This window comes from Ambystoma mexicanum, chromosome 5q (genome assembly GCF_040938575.1).
Source record: "Ambystoma mexicanum isolate Mex_15411 chromosome 5q, UKY_AmexF1_1, whole genome shotgun sequence".
Taxonomy (NCBI): Eukaryota; Metazoa; Chordata; class Amphibia; order Caudata; family Ambystomatidae; genus Ambystoma; species Ambystoma mexicanum.
In genome coordinates, this window is record NC_090933.1 from 339,024,678 (window position 1) to 339,050,607 (window position 25,930).

General features: G+C 48.7%; 1 protein-coding gene across 11 annotated transcripts in view; it reads right to left on the reverse strand.

The window, feature by feature from the left end:
• The window catches only part of RNMT (RNA guanine-7 methyltransferase), a 480,952-nt gene that overhangs the window by 349,906 nt on the left and 105,116 nt on the right, over positions 1–25,930 (reverse strand). The window lies entirely within an intron of this gene.

Sequence of the window (25,930 nt, forward strand, 5' to 3'; positions counted from 1 at the left end):
TCTATATGGATCTTTAGTGGTTACTTTGAGTTCTTGGGATTGATTCACTGTTGACAAGGTGTGCTCTTACGCTAGTCTTGGTATGTGCGTATGTGCTATATCCTGCAGTTGTGCCTCTTGCACGCCTTTTACCCCCTTAGAGACGGCTCTTTTGTTTGTCCAGTTGCAATGCAGTCCATGGCTGTGGGTAGTGGTGAATGCCTCTGTCTCCCGATTCTCCCGGGGTTATTGTCTTCTCACCTGCCTGTCACTTCGTCTTGGTGGCGCCTGAAGTACACCGGTCCCAAAGCTATTGGGGTACTTTTCGATGATGCCTACATGGCTCCCCTCTGCTGAACCAGCCCGTGTTGTGGTGCTGGGTTGCTCTGTAGTGGCGTGTTTCGCCGACGGGAAATCCGCCACTTGGTGGTGGCTCGGGGCGAGGGTCCCAACTCTATGCAGATGGGGACTGGATAGGGTGGCAGCGGGCCGTCCCACAGTCCCGTGCGTTGCAGTGGTGGGCCTTCTAGATGATCACCGGAGGAAAGGGGGGGGGGATACCTCCGCCCCGGTTCGCTAGTGTTCACAGCTGCGGGTGGGGGGGGGGGGGGGTTAATGTTCCTCACTCCCCCCCCCCCCCCCCGAATCGTCCTGGCTTCTCTGCCCTCTCCTTCCAGGCCTCTGTGTTTATGATGGGGCTGGGCGCCGCACCGGGGGGGGGGGGGGGGTGTCGTGTGGTCACTTTCCTACCTTCTGGGTGCCGGCTCCTTCTGTACCCGGGGCCCGCTCCCCTGCGACTCTCCCAGTACTGCTGGGCCACGTATGTGTCCTCCGCCACTCGAGTTGTTTGGTGCCGGGCTCCTCGCCTCACTAGCCACGAGTAGGATAGTGTACCCACTGTGGCTCAGGGATCCCTTTGACTTTCATTCCCAGACTTCATGTGCCTGGTCTAGGTGTATTTTCGCACGTTTGAAGCGATTTTCAGGGCGAACCGGGTCCGCAGTGCTGATCTCGGCATTATGGCCATGGTCGTCGCCGGAGCTCACACAAGAGCGGCCATTCTTTCTCTCTGCCCCCTCCCCGCTCGCGCAATTCTTAACCACTCACTCACCTCAGGAAACTTCCCGTTAGCCCTAAAAACATCCTACACCAAACACAGCAAACCTATTTTAAAAAAAAAGCTCGACCCACTTCTTCCCCAAAACTACCGCCCTATCTCCAATATGCGTTTCATCGCCAAACTGATTTACTGCACGGTGTACAAACAGCTTGGCCAATTTGCAGAATCCAATAATCGCCATGACCAAGTCCAATCAGGTTTCAGACCACTAGTGGGAACAGAAGCCTCCCTAGTCTATCTGGGATGACCTAAATAACAGCAGTCGCAGACGGCTGTGCGGTCCTCATCCTTGTCGACCTGTCTGCAGCTTTCAATACCATTTATCACATCATTCTATTAGACAGACTTCATAAATTGGGAATCAAAAACACAGCCCTGTCTTGATCTCTTCTTTCATCTCAAACCGGTCACAAATCATGCACCTCGACCAATTCACGTCCAGCGCACATCCCGTCTGCAAAGGTAGTTCCCCCAAGGAGCATCCAGGTTACCGTTAATCTTCAATTTCTACATACAACCCATACCCTTCAATCATCCGTTTGTACAACCTCACATGCTACAACTAAGCAGATGACACCCAGATCATCCTCAAAATCCCAAATTCCAAAGTACCCGGCAGCCCGGACCCATCATCGTGCCTCTCTGATATTGATCACTGGATGACGACCAATTACCTCATCCTCAACCCTGGGAAAACCGAAATCCTACTCTGCCGGAAAACCGCCCTCATTCCCCAACCTATCCCTTGGCCCGAATCACTAGGACAAGCAACAGCACCCTCAAATGTGGTAAAAACCTTGGATGCGAATTCGACTCAGATCTATCCCTCGCCAGACACCACCAATGTATCCAAAACCTGTTTCTTTCATATACGTATCCTCAGGTGTATTTTCACCTTACCTCGCCTTTCCCCACCGTTTCTCAGCCATCAACTCCATCATCTTCTCCCGCCTGGACTATGCAAATTGCCTCTACCTAGGAGGCCCCGCATCCGAACTTCGGAAACTCCAAAGAATCCAGAATGTGGCAGCACGCCTGCTCATCAACCTTCCTGCCAGAGAATACATCAGCCCTACCCTGAGATACCTCCACTAGCTATCTATTGCTCGACGCACCACCTTCAAAGCCATGTGTATCACCCATCGGCACAATCCACAACTATGGCCCTGAAATTCTGAGACAAAATTGTCCCTTACCAACCGTCCAGGAACCTCAGATCACGCAATTCATTTCGCCCAGTGATCCACTGCATAGCTCCAAAATACTAGGCGGCGGCTCCTTCTCCGGCCAAGCACCGATCATCTGGAATTCCATCCCATACACATTAGCAACATCAAAAACCACCTGAAATTCAGGAAGACCCTTAAAACCTGACTCTCCTCACGCTCCTAAACCACTGCTCCCCGTGAATCCTCCGCTTTCAATCATAACTCCGGGGCAGGCAGCTCTCGCAGCGGTTCACCTAACACCACCACTCTCCGCTCAACACTGCCCGCTGTCTACAATCTCCAGGTAAGCCTGCAGCTTTCGTTGTGGCTTTCCTGAACCCACAAACATCTGACCAACAACTATCCAACCCTACAAGCACCAGAGCTAAGCCAGCAGCCTTCGCTGGGGCTACACTATCACACCGCAAAACCCTGCCCACCACTCCACTCAAGAGAATTAACAATGAGATCAGGGCCCTGGCTTGCTCTCGCACATCATTAACCATTCACTGCCAGTGTTAATCCCGCTACGCTTACCCAGGAAAGTACCCACCACTAGCAACCCCCTCCACACCCCTATTCTCCAAGCTATGCCCAACAAGCCCTCGATGACTGCTACATTACTGATACACACTATACACTAGGCTGTAACCTACAGCCTTTCATGCCGAGGCCCCCCTCCTACATGAATCGAGGTGCAGCCCCCTCTGTTCATTTTATGTGGAGAACCACGGTACCGCAAGACTGGGCTGCCTGCAGTCCATAGAGGATTCTCAATTCAGGGCTCAATAAGCCATGGGGTCAATATGCACTGTAGGGCTTGGCTTATCTTATGACGAAACATACTGCAAAGGTATACCCAGGACACTCTACTCAAGGACTATTTTGCCCTCTACTCAAATTGCACTGTTAGAGAGTAGGCGCTACCCTGTTTAGCCTTGTACTCAATTGCATGGTCAGGTGTGGACCTCTCTCTCCCACTATGCAGGCCTCTTGCTGTGCTTAGCCTTGTTCTCATGTTGCACTGGTAGGTGTAAACCACTCTTCCAATATACAAGGCTCGGAAATCTACGGTACGTACATCTCTCACACCACTAGCGTGGACACAGGCTGCAGGCACGGCCAAGCATCCATGCATGATAGAATATGCCTACGGCTAAGCACATCCGGCCTAGTGCGCACACAGCCATCCAGACAAACACCTGACGTATCTCAACACCTCTACAACTAGCATGCAGCGACCCCCACCCGAAAGGAAATTGGTATAGCTGACCCACAAATTCTCTCAATAGCTACCCATCTCTAACCCTCAACAGCACCCACCCATATGTCGGACCTCTCTCGGGCTGCTTACTCATGCCTTGCCAGCCACCCAAGTCCTAGAAGGGCAACATACACACACGCAGCTCCTAAACTAATCCCCTAGAACTCTCCGACGACATCGACTAAGGACGTTCAACTAAGGAAAAAGTGCATCGAGGCCACACAAGTGGGGAAATAGCGCTCTATAAATAATACCATACAATACAGACCCAAGTGCAAGGGGTGCCAGTGCGGGGACCTGAGCCTGAAATCAGAGGGTAGTCAGGTGACAGTGCAGTATCAGACAGGAAATCGGCAGGGAAGAGAGAAGGCAGAAGCAAAGAGGAAGGTCTTGAGATGCTTCCCGGAACCAGAGATGGTTCTCCTCAAATTTCAGAGAGGCAGGGAGATTGTTCCAGAGGGAGGCCGCAGCCGAAGAAAGATCTACCACCAACTTGTTGCTTGGAGAAAAGCGACCGACCCTGAGGGAGTTGGAGGAGCGAAGCGCTCGAGTAGGAAGATATTTACAAAGAGAGAGTTGGAGGTATTGAGGATCCAATCCCCCAGAAGGCCTTGTGGACAATGCAGAGGGACTTGAACTTGATCCTTGGAGCCAATACAGAGATTTCAGTGCTGGAGAGATACGATCCCCGAGATTGAGGCCAAGGACAAGTCTTGTAGTCCTGTTCTGGATGAGTTGCAGAGAGTAGAAGCAGGCAGATTTAGAAAGACTTGCAGTAGTCCAGCCTAGAAAGAACCAGAGTTCTAGAGACAGTGAGCTTCTGAGGGAAGGAGGGAAGGGAGAATACCTCTGAGGAGGCGCAGTTGGTAATTTGGCTTCTTAGAGACATCACAGGTGTGAGGAGAAAAGGAGAGTGAAGTCAAATGATGACCGAGGTTCTTAGCCTCACAGGTGGGAGAAGGAATAGGGTTTTTGGGGAGAATTCAGAAATGTTCCAATTTCTCTCTACCTTAGAGACCCCCAGCAACTTTGCTCGATTTGGAGGACTTGAATTTTTAACCTGAAGAGAGCGAGACCTTTTCCAATTCTCTCATATTTTAATGCGATTTTGAACAGTGTTTCGTTTGGTTGTGGAATCAGACAAACGCCATAGGCATCATCTTTTACACTGTCACACAGCACCTTCTGTGCAATGGCACAGGGAAGTCTTAGATTTCCCAAAGGTTTAAATACCTTCTTTTCTTGGATAAACTATTGTTTACAAGAGTAGTAAAGTGAAATTGACTTTACTTACATTTGTAACTTTCTAGACCCAGCCCACACTATCTCACAATAGGGTGCTGGAGGGGTTACTTAGTATCCCCTTTGTCAGGGTCGGACTGGGACAAGAAATAGGCCCGGACCCCCCAAAAAAAAGTAGCCCAAAAAAAGTGGCCCTCACACCATCATCTGTGAATCGCGTCAATTCACGACTTAACAGAAAATGCTACTTATGGAGGGTTCATGTGTCTGTTGCATGTTATGTTTTGTGTAAACGCTTGAGAAAGTGATAACATTCCTTTTGTTCTGTGAATCTTGCCGACATTGGACATTCTAAGCACCTGTCCATGCTAGTAGATGGTGCATAACGTGAATGGAAACCAAAGTTTGGGTGGCTTGGTTTATCCTCCAATATTAAACAAGGGCCTAATGTGGTCACGGAGGGCCTTCCCACAGGAAATATAAAGTCACTTTGCCTTTTATATGGAAGACCGGCTTAGAAATGTAGAATACATAGTCCATCATAGCAGGAACGTTGGCATGCCCGATGCCTTCTAAAGTCTTACGCTAGTAGTGGAAAGCTGGGCTTCATTTGGAAGCCAAGTAGATATCTTTCTTAAATCACCCGCTGCGCTTGTCACCACTTTACTTTTAAGGCTCCGCTGCTTTAATAATAGTGCATTGTTCTCTTGAGTTGATTAGACTAAATGCTTGGTTTGTGTCCTTCCAAAGTGCCAGATTGCTAAACGTACAGAACACAGGCAACCTCCTGAACAGAAAACGGATTGTTTGGGTTCTTCAGAGGATGCTCTGCTGGTACTCACTACATATAGATTATACCTTGTGCGCCTCAGAATAAGTAAACCTGTCTGTGGCCTGTGAGAAGAGCCCATTTCATACACAGACATGTTTCTTCAGTTTGGCCGGCATATGCACAGCGGGCGAGCAGTGTCTGTAGGCATCCACTTTCCAGTGCAGCACCACGTTCAGGCTCATTGCATATTACCTGGCCATTTTGTTGTCTCTCTGCCTTATATTCCATCAGCCATTTGCAATTAGAATGTGATAAATCCATGTGCCTGGAGCCCGGTTAGGGTGCCATAAATTGGTTCTATGAAAACACTCCACATCAAACCAAGAGAATTAACAAGCATTGGCAATGCCAATAGTGTTGGTGTTTACTTATATTTGCATTTTGCATTTATGGGTGCCAGGGTGCAAGGAGAAGGGTGGTGGTTGAAACAGGGGGGTATGTAGAGAGAATGGGGGTCTGGTGATTGAGGTTAGAGAGAGTGGGGGTACAGAGTGGTGGGTGGGTGGTGGTAGAGATGCAGTATGTTGAGGGGGTGGGGAGTAGAGAATGGGGGTTAGTGGGAGTAGAGATAATGGGAGTAGAGTGGGTTGATTGAGGTTAGAGACTGGGGTACAGAGAGTGGAGGAAAGGTGGGTACTTCAGGGTAGAGAGTGGGGATAGATGGAGTGGGGCTAGGAGAGTGGGGTGGGTTTTGAGAAGTGATAGAGTGGGGGTAGGGTGGTGGTAGAGCAACCCATGTCTTTCCAGATGTTTTGGACTACAACCACCCCGAGATCTCACTGTTAATTATACCGGCTAAGGCTGATGGGAGTTGTCTAATATGGTGTCCAGTCATAATGTCGAAACAATGTTGAATCCAAAAAGTCGAAAACAAAGTCCAATTTTTTATTTTTTTTATTTATATATTTTTTTTGGGCTCCGGGGGTAAAAAAAAAAAAAAAAAAAAAAAAAAAAAAAAAAAAGGAGGGGGGTTAGGGGAACCCCCCCATTTCGAAAAAAAAAGCAACCAAAAAAAAAAATTCGACATTGGTTTGACTTTTTCACTCGACATTATTGGATTCGACTTTTTGACTATAAACCGTTTACTATATCTGGAGAGTGAACGGTTGCATACCGATGTGCTAAAGATTACTATTTTCAGAATGCACATGGCATAACAAAACTAAGTTACAAGGGAATATGTATAACAAAGTAGATACGTTGCTATTATAAACCAGCTGTCTAGTGGGCACTAGCGAGCCAAGCAAGATGGCGGCTTCCTAGGGAGCTCTGTATGGCTCAGAATTAATCCCGACGCATCCATCCTTCTGTGGTGCCAATTTTACTGCAGTTCACGCTGAATCGATTCCCTAAGCCGAGCTGCACATTTTGCTACCACTGAGCTCGAAACTCCCAATATTGGCCGAGATACTGATGTTTTTTCCGCAGCCCGCCAACTCAAGAGAGCCGACACCCCGCGAGGCGGATGGGGCCGCGGGCCGAGAGGAGGTCGCCCCGCGGTGCCCAACTGCCATAACAAAGGCTTGCGGCCACACCACCCACCCGAAATAAGCTGCCGGAGGAGGCAGGTTGACGTGAGCACCCTCTGTGCGCGAAGACACAGCGGTCTGTCCCCGCGGCGGCTCGCAGCCCGCCCTGCTGTGCGGCCTCGCCCACGGAGAAGGTACACTGCTTCTGCCCCCCAGTGGATCTGTGAACCTCTCAGCCCCGCATGGCTGGCGGTGGCACTGTGGGAACCGGCGCACGACCCTACGCTCTGAAGCAAATGCCTGCGCTCCTGCGGATTCCAACACTCTTTCCCCGGCTTGTGACCGTCTCCCACCCGGTTGAGCTGCGGAGCTGAGCAACACCCCTGAGACGCTCTCCCCCAAACAGATACGTGCGAGACCCCCAGGACTCCAAAGCGAAAGATGCCCTGACCACCGGGCGACGTAACAGCATGTCTAAAGGTTACCCACACAGAAGACTGCACGATATAGAGCCTTGCCTGGAGCACTCTGTGGAGCCTGCGGCGGTGCGCTCACCAGAGCACACCCACACCCGAAATCACTGCTGCGCCCCGAACGGACCTCAATGAATGTGGACTGGGGGATAGGCCGCATTAAAGTACGCTACACTCCTGCATTCCAGTCCCCTGCCTATGGGACCAGCGCCATATAGCAGAGACCAACTATTGTGAGCGGGCACAAACCGATTGCCATAACGCCCCTGCACTGAAAGGCAGAACGGTGAGACGCCTGCCGGCAGAGTCGGTGCCACTCTCCAGGGTGACCGCTGAATCGCATCCTTGGACCCAGACTGAGCGCCCCGGCGCAGTTCAACTATATGCCAGACAACCTCGCTGCGTCCCGGAGCACCCCTCCACTACTCGCGACCAGCCACTCCAATTGCAGAGAACCCCCACGCCCGCTGAAGCTGAGGCACTCCCTGCCTAATTACATCAAGTCCAGCAGCCACACTCCACCACCAATTTCAGCAAACAGACCCTGATCTGACACACCAGTGCTCTAACTACGTTTACAGTCGAGAGCGGGTGCCCCGGACGGTCACAAACCATGGGGAAGACCGACAAAACACAGAAAAAACAACTTCGAGGCCAGCTCCTCTGCCAGGCCATCGACCACCACCAGCAGACCTGCGTCCCCTGGTAAGGACGAACCTACCGACGACCGGACCCCAGGTCCCGATATTAAAGAAATCCCTATGGACCTAAAAGCTGGGATAGGCGACCTAGGAAGCAAATTGGACAACCTATCTTCCAAAGTGGATCGTATTCAACACCGCCTTGACCAACATACTGAAAGACTAGACAGCGTGGAGCAACGTGCGTCGGACCTTGATGGCACGACAGCCCTAACCACTAGAGTCTCCGCGTTAGAAACCCCAAGTGAAAGCCATTTCTGCCAAGAACGAAGATTTGGAGGGCCGTTCCCTTAGGAACATTAGAATCATCGGAGTCAGAGCAACAACTCCAGACAAAGATGGAGGACCACGTTGAACGTATCTGTACCGAACTGTTCGGGCTGGGAGTCCTTTCCCAGCTATTCATCGTGGAAAGAGCGCACAGAATCCCCACAGCCAGGCCTATCCCGGGAGCGAATCCACGTCCGATCATAGCCAGAATACTCAACTATAAGGACCGAGACGCCATACTCAAAGCTGCCAGGGAAAAAGGAGAAACTCCAATTTGATGGCGATCCTATCCAGTTCTTTCCCGATTTCTCACCATCAGTTCAAGCACAGAGGCGCTCCTTCACGTCAGTTAAGCGGAGGCTACAGGATAACCACATACTCTACTCCATGTTGTTTCCCGCCAAACTCCGTATCCAGCACGACGGGAAAGCCCATTTCTTCACCACACCGGAGGAGGCTATTGAATACCTAGATCGGACCGGTCGGACCGGTTGTAGACCTGCCTCAAACATCTCGAATCCACGACGTGAAGCGCGGGTGCGGAGAGACCCACCATAAGCCTCCAACCTCCGCACTGAGCAGCGAAACAGCCCCTCTGGAAGTCATCGACATTTGTCACTCAATTCAGAACCTCATATCTATACGTTTCTAGAGCCACACTGCCTCCTGCACGGCAACTAACGCCCCAAGCACAGCAGTGTCTGTAGTTCGAATGTTATGGGAGGGTACATCGGGGGCATGTTGGGGGTTGCCCACGCAGGGGAGGGTAGTTAAAGTTATTAAGTTAACTTCATTTGCTCCGCTACGTTTGAACATGCAGATACTACGGAATCCCTTATCGGAACCTGCAGCTTTCCCCAGCTCCTTTTGCACGCTTATGCATTACCTGATACGCACAGATGGGACGGCATTCGTCCCCCTCCTATCTCCTCAGACTGGGTACTATCAAAATCGCCACTTGGAACATCAGAGGTGGCAATCAACCTGCTAAACTCAGGAGAGTCCTCCAATACCTGCGCAGGCACAAGATCAATATCGCTATGCTACAAGAGACCCACCTCTTACCCACCTCTTACCAGCCGCAGAGCATCACTGGGCCCGCTCATGGGGTTGTCATTGTTACTTCTCTTCACACTCCTCCTACGCGAGAGGCATCGCAATACTGATAGACAGAAGAGCCAATTTTAGCCTGATTGACTTTAAGAAAGACGAAGAGGGCAGGACCCTTTTGGTGAGAGGACTGCTTGCTGGCAGAGAAAATCGTATTGGTGAACACATACACCCCCAATACCGACGGCCCGAGTAACTTTAACTGGGTCATGCCCCATCTGGCAGCATATGCCTTAGCAACAATTATCTGGGGCGCAGATCACTCACCTGGATCCTTAAATGGACAAATCCCACAGCGTAAATAGGATCTCCAAGGCTAGTCACCAGATTATTGAAATCTGCCAGACTGTCAAGCTGTCCGACATCTGGAGACACCCACCCGAATTCACACAAATACACATTTCATTCGGCGGTCCATAATACCAGCTCACACATCGATTATAGATTAGTCACAACTCACAGCCCTTACAACTGGGGACCCTGGCAAATCCTGGCTAGGTCTCTCAGACCACTCCATGGTCACACTAGAGTTTATGCTACCCGATACCCGAAAGACCTCCCCCAATTGGAGATTTAAAACAGGCTCGCTCGCAGACCCCGTCTTCGCATCTGAACTCCAACAAGAGATCACCACCTTCCTCTAAATCAAGAATCGGTGACCTCGGCCGGTACCCTATGGGAAACGCTGAAATGCTATGTGCGAGGTGTGTGCATGGCCAAAGAAAATGGTATCCCAAAATTGATACGGCGCAAGCTAACCGATAGCGAGCAACGCTTGAAAGAACTTGAATGTAAGCAATCAGCATCCCCGGACTCGCAGACCCAGGCTGACATGAAAATAGAACTATCAAAATTTCAAGAGGTCGCAGAACGCGAGTGGAGATTTTTGGCCCGTAGACACAGAATCAGACAGTACGGAGAAGGGCAGAAGCCTGGGGCACTCCTGGCCCACCTCCTGAGGCTTGACCAAACCCCTCCCTACCCCCCCCTCGTGTGGAACGTATCCGCGATACACATGGGAACCTGGTTTATACTGAAGAGGTTGTGAACACGTTCCACGGATTCTACCCTATACAGCTCCCATAGCGCCACCAGCCCCGAGGCCCTCCAAAGATACCTTAACGATACTATACTGTACTGGGTAATCCAAGAACTACGAGAACCACTGAACGCTCCCATATCACAGGAGGAAATTAGAGTCACTAAAATCCCTTCCGAACACTAAAGCACCAGGGCCCGACGGACTCACTGGGGAATTCTATAAGGCACATGCACCTACGATAGCCCAATTACTCCTCCGAGTATATGAGGAGGCCCTAGAGCGAGGGATTCTCCCACCCACGCTACGCGAAGCCAGGATAGTCCTCATCCACAAGTCAGGCAAACCCCAAGGCGACTGTTCCTCCTACAGGCCGATTTCCCTAATCAATCTAGATAAGATCTTAGCCAAGATTCTAGCGACACGACTCCTTCCCCTCATGCCCGCATTGGTGCTAGGCGACCAAGCCGGCTTCATCCCTGGACGCAACACAACATACGGCATTCGTCGACTGTTTGGGGTCATTGCAGCACTTGACCCCGCACAACAGGCGATCATTGTCCTATTAGACGCTGAGAAGGCCTTCGATTCTGTCGAGTGGCCATTTCTCTTTGCAACACTCACGCAAATGGGCCTGGGAAAATCAAAATGGTTGCATTACTGTACAAGGAACCCCGATCCTTTATCACCCTGGGTAACAAAGTCTACCGCAGTTCAGTTAGAGCGCGGCACCCGGCAGGGTTGTCCTTTATCGGCCCTTATATTCGCCTTAATTATGGAACCACTTGCCTCCAGATTAAGAACCCATCGGATTAATAGGGGCCGCACTCTGGGCCCTCACAGGTTAATAGTCTCCCAATATGCAGACGACGTGATACTGTTAATCAACAATCCCCAAACTAACCTTAATCCAATCATGCGTGAGGTGATTCTCTTTAGCGGAATCTCTGGGCTTAGAATTAATCATTCCAAATCAGTAATTTTCCCGCTGACAGTAGCTACTCCCAAGTTCCACGACGACCATGGATTTAAGTGGGAGAACACTAAAGTTCTCTACCTCGGCATCTTCATGTCACTAAACCATGATGAAATATTCAAAGATAACTATGGGAAAGCACTCCAATCTCTGAGCACGTCCAGAGGTGGAAATCGCTCCCGCTGATGCTTTGGGGGAAGAGTCTCACTGACTAAAATGATGGTCCTACTTAAATTCCTTTACCTGTTCACGAATATACCCCTAATACTACCACGCTCGTTCCTTCATAAAATCAGAAGCCTGATTCTAGAACTAATATGGGCCGGTAAACCTGCAACGGTCGCCTATAGTACGTTAACACTACCGGTTGCTCAGGGCAGCCTCGCCCTTCCCTGATATAGAGAAGTACTATTGGGCCACGCAGGCACAATTTCTGAGCCATTGGTATGCCACTATGTCCGACCGCACGTGCAGGTTGAACGACCTAACAGCAGTCATCCTTAGCAACCTGCCGGTGCCCTACAATACGCTGAACACTGTTCTTTCCTCCCATGCCATTCGGAAAAAAAAATGGCCTAGAAATATGAGCTACAAAAGAGATACTCCCCGCTTCTACCAATCAAATTTATCCCTGGCATCCCCCCTCACTAACGAAAAAGTATTCCTGATTTGGCTTGATAAGATTAACATTCTTTCCATTGGTGACCTTTTCCCAGATGGGATGTTCATAACCCCACAAATGATAAGAGAAAGAGGTGGCACTACTTCACTCAATATATTTATCTATTTCAGGCTGCGGCATACCCTGCAAACCCACTTCCCTGCTTTCCCCAAACAACCACTGACGTGGGTCCTCCTGCATAATGTAATCCCGGCTAAAGGGGAAGGCAGACTGGTCTCTGCAATATATAGGTCACTGATAACCGACAGAACTGCTACCTCCCTGAGAGCAAAGCAACGGTGGGAGGCAGCCATCCACTCCTCAATACCAACAGAGGACTGGACCTACATCCTCCGGCAAACCCAAAAAGTTGCTTTAAATACTCGTTTCAAGCAGATCCACTTCAATTTCATGCACCAAACATACTACACCCCCCCGCCCCCAACTGAAACGACGTCACCACCCCGAAGCCTCCGACCAATGTGAAAGATGCAACACCTCCCCTGCAGACTTTATCCACCTTGCATGGCACTGCCCGGGAGTGTCCCGGTTCTGGTCCTTGGTTCTACAATACACAAGCGATGTGGTCGGAGAGGTACTAACGCCTAGCCAGACGGTCGCACTCTTGGGTATGACTAAACACCTACATGCCCCGGTGAGGAAGCTGGTTGCTCTGCTTCTGGCCTCGCGCATAGAAGGGTGGCTCTGACATGGGGCCGTGGCCCACTACCTTCACTAACAGCGTGGAAAAAAGACATCTATTGTCAAGATATGGATACCGAGTTCATAAGAACCCTCCCCCTTCACGCTCGTCCTCCAGACATCTGGGGCCCCTACATCACTTATCTCCTCTCCACCCCTGATGTTACAAGCTCCCAATCGTAGCCACCTAAACTGACATTACTTGCAATCACCCCTCCCTCGCCCACTATGACTGAGCGGATCGACTAGACTGCCTTTTGGATGGGGCCTCTGTTGAATATGTTATCCGCGAAGGAATGTATTGAATGATATACGTGTTATGAACGTAGCTTTGTTGTATGCATCCTTTGATACAGGATGTTACTATTTGTATGTTTAAACTCAAAGTTCTTAAAAAAAAATAAACCAGCCGCCTGTTTTCAAGTCAATAAATACTTTTAATACTGGGAAGGTGGGCCAACAATATTCAAACCGTACTGCCATCAATGGTAGTAACTCAACCAGAAATAAAGTACATCTGAGCTTGTATAAAACATGACTTTGACCTCCTCTTTCTGAATGTTTATTATAGTTTTGCGATGTCGCTTGACACTTTTCTGCATTCACTTCGATTAATGGCTGGGACTCCTGGGAGGGTTGTCCTGCTGCTGCTGGTGAGAGCAACGGCATCTGCCGCTGGACCCTCGCAGCTAAAGGGCTGGGGCTCTGGGCTCAGAAAGCCGGGCGATAGCTGGCAGGGGAAGGGCAAACCATTGTACACATTGGTAAGACAGGCACAGTGGATCTACTGGATATAGTTGCCTACACATAGGTGTCTGTACATCTCTCCAAGAAGAACAAAACCCCTCCCACTGCACCACCCTCCCTCTCTTTCCATTTGCACACATTTATCAGAAGACCGTGCAATTCCAGTTCCTCTTCCCATGGTGACTCGACACCGTTTAGGAAGATCTCAAAATCCCACAACCCGCCACCACCCTCACACACACTCCAACAGGGTATTACAGAAATAAGCCACACCCCTTATGGAATCCCTCAGTTCTTGGGCATCAGTCTGCCACTCTAGATATGCTTATGCGATGTTACGTGTTGGTTTCCTGACTCTTGCTTCTGGGGTTTTAAAAATAAAGTAAGCAAACTGTGGGAGAGGGTGGCTACTACGGGAGACATTATGTTTTCCCATGAAGGGAAGGTATCGAAATATTTGGTGCAAAACATGCCAGGAAGAGTAAGGTAACGACGAGCCACGTTTTTAGGTCTCTCTGCCCTTGAATTCTCAGCCTCTCTCTTTCACGTGGTCTATTACCTCAATATCTCACTTTGAGTGTCATTACAAACACCCTCACCTACGCATAAGGGCCCTTCAGATAATGTGTCCAATCAGGATTACTAAACATCCATGACCGGCTGCTGGCCATTATGAGACTGGCGAGTGCAGGGCAATGCGTTTTCTCCCAGCAAGGTTTCCCCATCAGCACATTGTAAAGCTTGCGGTAATGCGGCTTTTGGAGTTACCACATAACCAGAGCCCTACATACAATCAAGTGCAGTATTTCTCATCTGCGGTTACGCAGCCCGCATGTGGTGTTCTGCACACCTGGGCGAAAATGACAGGGGGGGGGGGGGCACTTAAACTGAGGCAACAGGAAGATCTGTCAATATGTAAAAGGAGGCAGAAATCATTACCACTATACGGATAGTGGAAACCAATCACACACCCCATGCAGCTGAGCTCTCCTTACCGGGGTCAGTGAGTCTGCTGCTGGGGCCTGGGCCAGGCTCAGGGCAGGCTGCTGGCTCTGTGGGTGGCACGGCCACTCTAGTGCTGCTGGGCTGGCTGTGAGTCGAGGTCAGTCTTGGGCAACAATGGCCTGGGCACTGAGCTGGCTCACTAGTGTGGGCTGCTGCCTGCTTCGTCGACTCGTGGCCACTATATCAGAGATCACCCTCACGCCACATGTCTACACTCACGCAGCCCCAGCCCCCACCCACAGGCACAAGTTGCTTTCAACTTTGCAGGGCAACAAATTTGTTGTTACTTCCTGAAAGTTGAAAGCAACTTGTGTGTGAACACTTGGGCAGCCCCGGGTGCAGGAAGAGAAGCCGGAGCAAGCAGCCCAGCCACCCTCCTGCTGTGTGCTGCTGTCTGCAGACTGCCCCCGCGGGCCCCGCCGGTGTTGTATTCTGTATTGGTTTGTAAAACACAGTTTAACTTCCAGGGGGTCGTGGGGGGGGGGGGGGGGGGGGGGGGAGGGGGTCGCTGCGCTGCCGGCCTTCTTAGATGCATGATGCATCATGCATGCATTGCAAATCATCAAAGCAAGGTAACAACGTGTGCGTTACCTTGCTTTGATGAATATGCTCTCCACCCTCCAGGTCAGGAAAACCATCGGCACTGCAGCTCCAGGCTGAGCCTCCCCTGCCTGGGTGGGCTGGCCCCCAGTTCCCAGAGTGTGAGTGAGAAAGCCTGAGAGGGCGGGTGCGTAACAGGCTGACAGCATCAGTTTCCAAATTGTTGTAATTGTTTCCTTTTCAGCCCGGCAAGCTGGCTCGGCCCACGCCCAGCGAGCGGCCCAAGCCGTCACGGTTCACGGGCATGGTGACAGCAGAAAAAACCAGCCCACCTCAGGAAAAAACTGGCCCCCAGGTCCAAAGGTCATCAGCCAGTGGTCGATGGGCCGATGCCACCAGTCCAACCCTGCCCTTTGTCTGGTTTCTCGTGTAACAATTTTATGTTACCCCTTTCCTCAATGAATGGCTGGTGGCATTTATTTTGCAGTGAAAAAGTCAAACATGTTGAATGCCAAAAATGCCAACAAAAAAAGTAAAAAAAAAAAAAAAACATTTCATATTTTTATTTACTTTTTTTTGGGTTCCACAAGTTAAAAAAAGGGTTAAAACACATTACAAAAAAGGGGGGTTGGGAGGAACCCCCCCATTTCGAACAAAAAACAAACAGACATTCGAAAAAAAATTCCGACTTTTGACATTATGACTTTCGACATAATGTAATTTGAAAATATCACTATAAACGTTTATTTTTAACTACAGTGGTGTGTTTTTACTACAGGCTGCTTACACAGCTGTAGTAAAGCACCCAAGGGTACAATTTTTTGTCAAAATGGCACTGGTCTTTTTTCGCCATTTCTTGAGATTTACTCTGTGCGCCAAACCAGGTTTGGTCCCTTCACTGTCTTTGGTGGGATTCACGAGTGAAGCCCGCCTCCGGCTCCATTTTGTCTGGCGGGGGCAGAAAGAGAGGAGGTGCCGAAAACACCCTGTGTTTCGTCTCATACGAGACAGGAATGTACTCTTGGGCTGAATGGCCAGCTGGCTGTCCAGCAAGGAGCGCACCCTGCTGGGGGACCGACAGCTAGATTGGAATTAATGGGAGCAAGCTGCATAAAAGGCGAGACTTTTTGGCTTGGAAGGCCAAGTCGACCACTGTACGAAGGAATCCCAAGTAGAACTTGCAAGAGACGCCTATTACAACTCCTGGACCATTGGTTTGCCCGGTGAAGCCTTGCTGCTGTGCTGAAGCTCCGAATTCGTATTGACAGAAAAGCCCTCAAGGAAGACTTCTACATTTGAGTAGGTGGGATCAAATCGACTCCAGAGCAAGCTACCTGGACATCCTCTCGAAGCTGGTTGAATTTCCACTGCAGTCTCTGCTGGAACCAAATAGCCAGAGAGGAACACCAGATCATGAGTGTTGCTTTTAAGCTGGCCAAGAGCTCCAGGAAGAACCTCTGGACTCCCATGAAACAGGACTGACCGAGCATGAGCCACCTCAGAGTGCTGGACCCCAGATGCAAGGAAAGCCCATCTGGGCGGCCAGGAACCGCAGTGCTGCTATTTGCAGTAGACGCGAGGAGCTGAAACACCGAAGTGCCACTTGTTTGAAGATTGCCGGTTGCGGTCGATGACCGTCCCAGTGCAGCACAGGAGTCCCCAGAAGTCCTCCCTCTTGTCCCCACGACCGAGGCACAGGAACACCAGGATCTGCAGAGCTGCACAGGAACAGAAGCCATCTGCTGCGCTTTTCTTCAACCTAAAGGTACTGTACAGTCTAATAGAACTTACCTCTTGTTGTGCCACCTTGCTTGATCTCAGTTGACTTGTCTCGGTTGCTCTGGTAGAGTGGCTTGCACCTTCTACTAATCATGGGCCCAACAGCTTGTGACCCTACATTTGATTCTACTTTTGCTACAAAGATTTCTAAAACATTGTGCAAGACTTTTACTTAACTGCAAGAAGTGCTTCAGTTCACCTTGACTTTTGCTAACTTAACATTGGCTGGCCTGGCTCCCTGAATGACTATTCTACCTTCTGCTGATGTGTTTTGTCTTCCTTCCAGGAAAGGGTTAACTGACTTTGCATTTTTTGTTGTTTTTACTTACGTGGTTAAGAATAATTGTGTGCATTAGTCTTATTTTGAAACCCCTTTTCTTTGGCACTCCTCAAGTATATTCTAAATTCAACAGTAATATATTAATGTCCACAACACCCTAGCTATTGAAGTCACCCGAGGGTGTAGGTAGTATGTGAGTCATCCCAAATGGGCATTTGCTGATTTAGAAAACTAAGTGTGTATTTTTGAAGTGTGTCTGTGTTGCTTTATATTGCTCCCTTCTGAAGGCTTATTCAAACCGACTTAAATTATTTAACAAAGAAGCCTAGTCTGTAAGAGTTTATTTGAATATATGTCACTGTGAATCTGTGCAACTACCCTACAGCTCATATTGACCCCTCTTGAGATGAGCCTGGCTACTCGACCACACTACGAACCTGTGAAGTACAGACTTAAACCAAAGGTTGGGTTCCTAATGCCAGGGTTGTTGTAGTGCAACCAAAGGGTACTGCATACAATCTTGCCTAACATGTGCTAATTATCTTCTACCTTAGATACCCCCCAGCTCTTTTTGCTGGACTTTAGGACGAGTGAGACCTACTCTCCCATGTATTTTTCTCTGTTTCTTTTGACTTTGGAGCCTGACAAACTCCATAGGCATCATCTTTACATTATGACACACAGCACCATCAGTGCAGGGGCACAGGGAAGTCTTAGATTTCCCAAAGGTTTAAATACCTTCTCTTGCTGAAACTACTGTTTCCAAGAGCAGTGAAGTGAAATGATTTTCCTTTGTAGACCTAGCGGTTACGCTCACCTGGTCTGTGGGGACGTTGGGGCACAGTTGCAGCCCTCCCCGGAAGTGGATCAGCCCTGTCAGGCATCTTCTCCTGCGCATATGCTGCGGGCTGCGACAATTGGCGACACTGCTCCTGTGTGGATATGAGCGATCGTGAGAATGCTGCTAGGGGACCGTCTCTCTCGAACCCTTCTTCCCAAAGTGTGGTGAGCATGCGCCGACCCACATAGGCTCAACTGTTGATTAATGATGACAAGCTCTTCGTCCTGCTTCTCACTGCAGGGGCGCTTCTTGATGGACAGAGTTCCTCCACTGGCCCATTGCACGTGGCAGACCAGCTTTGACCAAGCCACTCCTGTTGGCAAGTGTCTTATGGCTTTAAAATAGTGATGTTAGCTCTCGATTAGTGTCCGTGTCTTTTAATGATGTCTCTCTTCTGCTTTCTTCCGACAGGTGAAATTGAGGCCCTGCAGTAGTTGTGGTGCATGAAGCGATGCCAAAGTGGAAGAGAAGGAGCCCACGATGCTGCGACAGCAGGCGAGTTGTTGGTTTAAGGTTGGGCACTAGGATTTTAACCTTAAACGTAATGTCTTTGTAATTTGTAACCTTGTCTATCTTTCTCTTGCAGGTGCAGTCTTCAGATGAACTGCTCGCTGTGCCCCGATATCGCGGTTGAAGTACTGCTTTGTCGAGGTCTGGAGATGGTTGGTGAATGCCAGACTCAGTTGTGATGTGCGCCAACGAGAACAGGTCCCAAAAGTGCGGAGACTGGTAGCTGGAACCAAAAGGTAAGATGCGCTCAGACGGCAGTGAGCGTTAGGCTGCCATCAGTGCAGAATAACGCGAAGCGCTTGCATGAGGGCTGGGCGGACTCAGTCTAACTGGCAACTCCCATTAGCCTTGGCTTACCGTCCCTACCCTGCCACTCCTAAAGGATGCTGCAAGTGCAATCCAGTTTTCCCCAGCAGCCACGCCCAAATAAAAGCATGTGGAAGTTCCTGCAGATGAAATAACGTACTTTTGCACCAAATAAAGAGTCGCTTTTATTTTTGATGAGACTGGTGCCAAAGGCACCAGGCCAGAGTCCAGCTGGGCCCTCTATGCTTTGTCCCAAAAGGACAATTAAAGGCTGGGTTACCCTTTACCCTTGTCCCCTGATGGTGCGGGGGTCTGTTTTCGGGCAAGTGGCCATGACACTAGGACACACCATCTTACAATAGGGTGCTGGAGGGGTTACCTAGCATCACCTTTGTCTAATTTCTCATGTACCATTTTTATGTTACCCTTTCTACAATTACTGGCGGGTGGCAGTGGTTTACTTTACTACTATTGTGCGTTTTTACCGCAGGCTGCAATTGCAGCACGAAACCCATGGTGCCCATTTTGTCAAAATGGCCACAGTGTTCATTTTTGCCATTTCTTGTTGGAAAGGTCCTTCGAGATTTACTCTGCATGCCAAACCAGGTTTGTCCCTTTGTTTATTTTGTCTTTGGTGGGATTCACGAGTGTAGCCTGCCTCTGGCTCCAGCGTGTCTGGCAGGGGCAGACAGTGAGGGAGGTGCACGAAACTCTGTGCCTAGTCTCCTTGGTTACAGGAATGCACCCAAGGGTGATTGGCTGGAGGGCTTTCCTCGGAAGACAGCCACCCTGCTGTGTGATTGACAGCTAGGCTGGAATGAATCAGAGAAACCTGCATAAAATGTAAGGCTTTTTGCTTGTAAGGCAGAGTCGAGCTCTGGACGAAGGAATCCAAAGAATAACTTGGAAGAGACGCCTGCTGCAACTCCTGTACGGTTTGTTTGCCCGGTGAAGCCCTGCTGCAGTGCTGAAACTCTCGACTTGAGAAGATCTGCAAAGGACGACTTCTCCCCTTGGGTTGGTGGGACCAATCAACCCCAAGACGAGCTCATCTGGAAATCCTCTTGGAGCTGGCTATACTTCCATTGCTGCTGTAGGAGCCGAAGTGCCAGGGAGAGGAACATCAGAATAAAGTGAGTGTCTAAGTCGGACCCGAGCTCCAGGAAGATCCTCCAGACTCCCAGGAAGCAAGACAGCCATCTCAACACAGCGCCCGGACCCCAGATGCAGAAAGTCCATAGTGGTATCCGAAAACTGGTGTTGCAATTTGCAAGAGCCGCGAGAAGCTGAAACTGCGAAGTGCTGCTGATTTGAAGTTTGCCCATTGCTGCCGCCGACCTTCCATTCGTAGTGCACGAGTCCCCAGACGTCGTCCTCTTGTCCCCCACGAATGAGGCCCAGGAACAACAGGATCTGCAGAACTACACAGGAACAGAAGCCAGCTGCAACCAGTTTCTTCCAACCAAAATGTACTGCAAAACTAAGGACTTGCACCTTGTCTTGTAGCCTTGCTAGTTCTCAGTTGACACTGGTCTTGGTTGCTTTTGCAGAGTTGTTTCCAGCTTTGCCCCTCCCAAGCCTCCCAGCTTATGGCCCTACAGTGATTCTTTTTCTACAAAGACTTCTAAAAGATTGTGCAAGAAAGTGCTTCAGCTCACCTAGACTTTTGCTCAATTAACATTGGCTGGCCTGGCTCCCTGAAAGACTCTCACTTCCAACTTTTACCTTTCCTGAAGGCAAGGGTTAATTTACTTTGCATTGAGGGGGTGGGGGGGGGGGTTCAAAAAGTACTTACCTGCTTCAGAATATTTGTTTAACCTTTGTTTTATTCTAAAACCATTTTCTTTGAGACCAACTCAGTATTGCTCTAAAATTTACCAGTGATAAATATCTAGGACACTGGACATTAATATAAGTCACCTCAGGGTGTAGGAACAATCTGTGTGCCATTCCAAATTGGTACTTGCTGATTTAGAGAAACTAAGAGTGCATTTTGAAGTGTATTTTTGTGTTACTTATATTGCTAAAGGGTTAACTGTTAAATTAATTGTTTAATCAAGAAAACAGGGTTAAAAAATACAATCTTGCTTAACAGTCTAGACAAGCCTTTTCCAGCAGTAACAGTTCACAACAAGCTACCACCGATGAGGGACAAACAATATCCAAGTCAAAGGACTAGAAGAGTCTTCAGGGAGCCAGGACAGTCAAAGTCAATTGGAGCGGAATCACTTAGATCAGAAACAGTCTTGCAAAGTTAGAATTTGTAGAAAATCACCTGTAGGGTCACAAGCCTGTGAAAAAGAGCTGGAATATAAACTGTAAGCAACCGCAATACCCAACTGAGAAAAACAGTTAAAAGACAACGAGTAAGTAGCCAAAGTCTAAACTGTACCTCTGGTTTGAAGAAGAGTGGTCCAACTGGATTCTGTCTTGCTACAGAGGTGCAGACCCTGTGTTCCTGAGTCTCAGTCGTGGGGACAAGAGGGAGGACTTCTGGAGGGCTCCTGCGGCAGTACTTGGGAGGTTGTCGGCAGCTAAGGGCTCTTTTCGGTTCAGCAGCACTTCGCGATTTCAGCGCTTAACAAACGGCACCGTTGTGGATCTCGGATAACGGTTGGGCTTCCTTCACTCCCTAGGTCCGGCATTTGGTCGCTCTGCTTCCTTACGCGACTCCTGGAGCTTCCGGATTTCAGACATTTCAGTCGACTACGGATTACTCGCCCCCGGCACTCGGTTCTTGCAGCAATGACGTACAGTCAGTCGGGGAAGATGGTCCAGTGAAGTTAGTCTCAGGGTTAGTTGGTCCCACTAACCCAGGGGGGAGAAGTCGTCCCTTCCGGGGCTTCTGTCGAATTTCAAAAGAGTTTCAGCACAGCAGGTGGTCTTCACTAGGTAATTCATAGGTCCAGGAGGATGCAGCAAGCTTCATACAGTTTCTCTGTCAGGTGTGTCTCCCAGTGGTCTACTCTACCTCTAGTCCCAAAACCCTTGCCTTTTAAGCAGGTTTCTCCCATTCATGCACAGCCTAGGCTGTCAATCACAGCAGGGTGGCTGTCCTGAAAGGACTGGTTGCATTCAGGCATTCCGAGAGAAAGGACAGGGGAGTTCCGGGACCCTCCCTAACAGCCTGTCTTCAAGACACTGGAGCCAGGGGTGGGGTTCAGGGTTGAAGCCCGCCAAAGGCAAGACAAACAAAGGGCTTGAATCTGTTTTGACACAGTAAAACCCAATGGTGAAAAAAGACGGGGCCATTTTGTCAAAATGGCCACCCAAGGGTGCTGTAACTGCAGGTGAGGGTTCAGCCTGCAGTAGAAAAGCACAATGGTGGGAAAAATTAAACCACTGCCACCAGCCATTTAAAGTTGTGACGTTAACCAATTTATTTTTTACATGAGAGAGTAGGATAATTGGCTGCAAGGTAACCCCTCAGCACTCCACATAATATGGTGTGTGCTGGACCTACAAATAAAAAGTAAAGTCCACTTCAATTCACTATTCTTGGGGCCTGTATTTCACACAAAAGGAATTTAAACCTTGTGAGAAATCTAAAGGGATTTCTCTGCGACACTACATTAAAGGTGCTGTGTGTCACTATACAAAATGTAGATGTCTATGGAGTTTGTCAGACTCCATAAACAGTGAAAACGCAACCAAATCAGGTCAACACACGAGAGTAAGCAAAAGGTGTCACTCCAGTGTTAAAATTAAAAAATCCAGCAAGAGAGCTGGGGGTCTCTAAGGTTGAAGGGAAATGGCACAGAAATTAGAATTCGCCTTAAAACACTTTAGGAACACCATTGACTAGAACTAGTTTAGAACTGCTCTAAGCAGTTCCAGGGAAAGCACAACCCTGTATAACAAGTTTAGAAGAGCAGCAGCTCTTCATGGCAAGTAAAACCATGTACTTTTAAGAGTGGCTTCAAGCAACTCATAAAACAAGTATTACTGTTTTAGGTCTGTATGAAGCAGATCAGGGAAAGCAAAACCCTATGGTACACTTTAAGAATGACACTGTTATTCAAGGTAGGTAACCGCTATTGGTAAGCTTTTACATTCATTCAAGCAATGATAAAACAGTACCAACACGTATTACTTTAGAATGTGGGACACTGTTCAGAGGAAGTAAAGCAACTTAAATACTTTTTATAGGAGCAACCAGCAACTTAACTGTTAGACAAGATTGTATGCAGTACCCTGTGGGTACACTACAACAACCCTGACCACCTGGCAAGAGGAGCCCGACCTTGGGTATAAGTCTGCACTACACAGGTTGGTAGTGTGGTCGAGTAGCCAGGCTTATCTCAAGAGGGGTCCATGTGAGCTGTAGGAGATTTACACATTCACAGTGACAAGCATTCAATTAAATTCTTACACAAGGTTTCTTGAGTAAACAATTAATGTATTTGTCAGTTATAATAACCCTTCTTCAGAAGGGAGCACTCTTGAACACCACAAATACAGTTCCAAAATAATACACTTAGTTTACTGAATCGGCAGATAGCCATTTTGGATGGCTCACAGACACTACCTGCACCCACAGGTGACATCAATTGCTAGGGTGCTGTGGACATTTATATATCACTGTTTGCATTAAGACTTTCTTAGGAGAGTGTCAAAGAAAAGTGATCACAAAAAAAAGCTAGCATTCACAAAAGGATTCTTAAGCAGGTAATTACTTCCAATAACTGCGCCGCGCCAGCTCTTTTCTCTCGGAAGCCAAGTTGCGAATTGTTGCAAACAAACAGTATTCTTTCTCTTCCTCTGAGCTCATTGCCCTGTGTGAGACTGGGGCGAATCTTGACTTGTGTACTCGTCTATCTCCACAAACCTGAACCTCCTCCTTCGACCCCCCCCCCCCCCCTTTAGAAACTACTGCCTGCACAACCATTTGCCCCTCTGCTCTTTTATGTAACGGTTTGAACGGCCCTTCGCCGCGGCCCACCCTAAATTGCCCCACATCTACCTAATCCTGTGTGATCATATATTCTCCTTAGACCAACACCCATCAAATCCATTCGTCTGAACCATGGAGAATGAATCACAGATCAAACCCCCCCCCCCCAGATAAGGCACCTGGGGAAAAGGGCCACTGCACCCATGTCCCCATAAACGCCTGGGTTAGAATGTGTATACCTTTGCCCATGATTTATAGGCGACCCCTCATTCTGGTACAAGTTTTATGCCCATCATTAACCTTTGCATGCCAATTATTATTGTGTAGTTTAGATTAGCTAGAACAGTTACATCTTATAGACCCAGCCTGACCTTCACCCTGCGAAGATGAGCCCAGCGACCCACAGACCGCCACAGCAACCAATCGGAGCCTGGCACTGATTATCGTTACGTACTGGGCCATAGGGGCCCACGGCCCACCAAAGAACGTTATTTTTCACTGTATGCTACTACCTCAGCATGACGAGTGTTTGCTTTATAATAATGTTGGTTTGTTTTTATCATTTATAATGCGCGAGCGTGCCCGGGGGTATCAGGGCGCAGTTCATGTATTGTTTGGCAGAGGGCTATCAGAGCAGCAGAGTCCTCTGAGTGCATCTTTTACCCCGTATAAACTTTGTTCAACTTGCAAGCCATCTCCTTGTCTCATTCCCTACTGGGGTGTGTCCATTTATTCTGAGTTTGGGAAATGACCACCTTCAAGGGCTCAAAACAGCACCAAAAAGCAATTGGGAGACAACCACTATTGCAGAATTGGTAGAAAAAACAAAAAAATAAAGAACATCCCCATGGCATGATTTTATCACAAAACTGGACCATACATCTCCCTTGAGTGACACGCATTTGCAAAAGCTAGAGCAAACCCACTGGAATCAAATTAAGGACAAGTAAAATGGAACTTGGCCCAGCTGTGAGAAGGGTCAAGCAGAGAGATCACCTTCTACACTTCTTTGCCCAGAACGGGCTACAGACAGCAAAATGACTGATCCTCAAATATTAGACATCACAGATAAAAATGAGGTATACCTCGAATAGGGACCAATTTTGCAGAATGTATACATAGATCGACCAAATTAACCACCAAACTAGGTTGAAAATCATTGCAAGTAATGATAAACTGAGCTAAGGAAAGATATTGCATTCCAAAAGAGCAAACTGCATTAAAAGCAGAAAGATAGGATAATGCACATGGGCAGGTCCCCCAATGCAACCCAGTAATACCATATAATAACCGCATCTAAGGTTTCTGGTAAAGAAAAGGCATCTAGATTGGAAGGAAGTCACTCTTCCATCCAAATAGCATAGAATGGAAAATGCTAGCCATAAATGCAAACAGTCTGAAGAGAACCTCTAGAATATTGGCTGGTGGTCTCCCAAATACGACACACAAGGGCGGGGCTGGCAAAAAGACTGTACAACATACATAAAATAAATAAAAGCAAAAGGCAAAGTATGGTCTACTGACAGATATTCAGCCACATTAAGAGTCATTCGCTCTCAGCGAGACGACCTGCTTGCCCATGACGATGCAATAGACTGCCACATAGTTTGAATATCAAAACATCCTTGTCCCCAACTTCGACGCTTTGTCCATTCTAGGGGGAAGGAAGGATGGAAGGAAGGAAAAACACCCACACGGCGAAATAAGTGCTACTGCAGTGTATGCGTGTCTTTGTGGGCCCCAAGGATGTCCCCCTCATCCTGTGTCGAAACAATTCCCTAACACGGGTACCCGCCAAAAGGTTTATTATACATGCAGAAGGTAGACCCTGCTATCTAACTTTGCTTTCAACTAATTGGGAGGACCTAAAAAGGAAAAAGACGTATCCCTCTAAACTCCTGCACGGCATCCCAAACTTTCCATACTTTAACCAATGGTTTGTGTTCTACTCAGGCAGGGAATTTGACTTCCTGATACTGTGG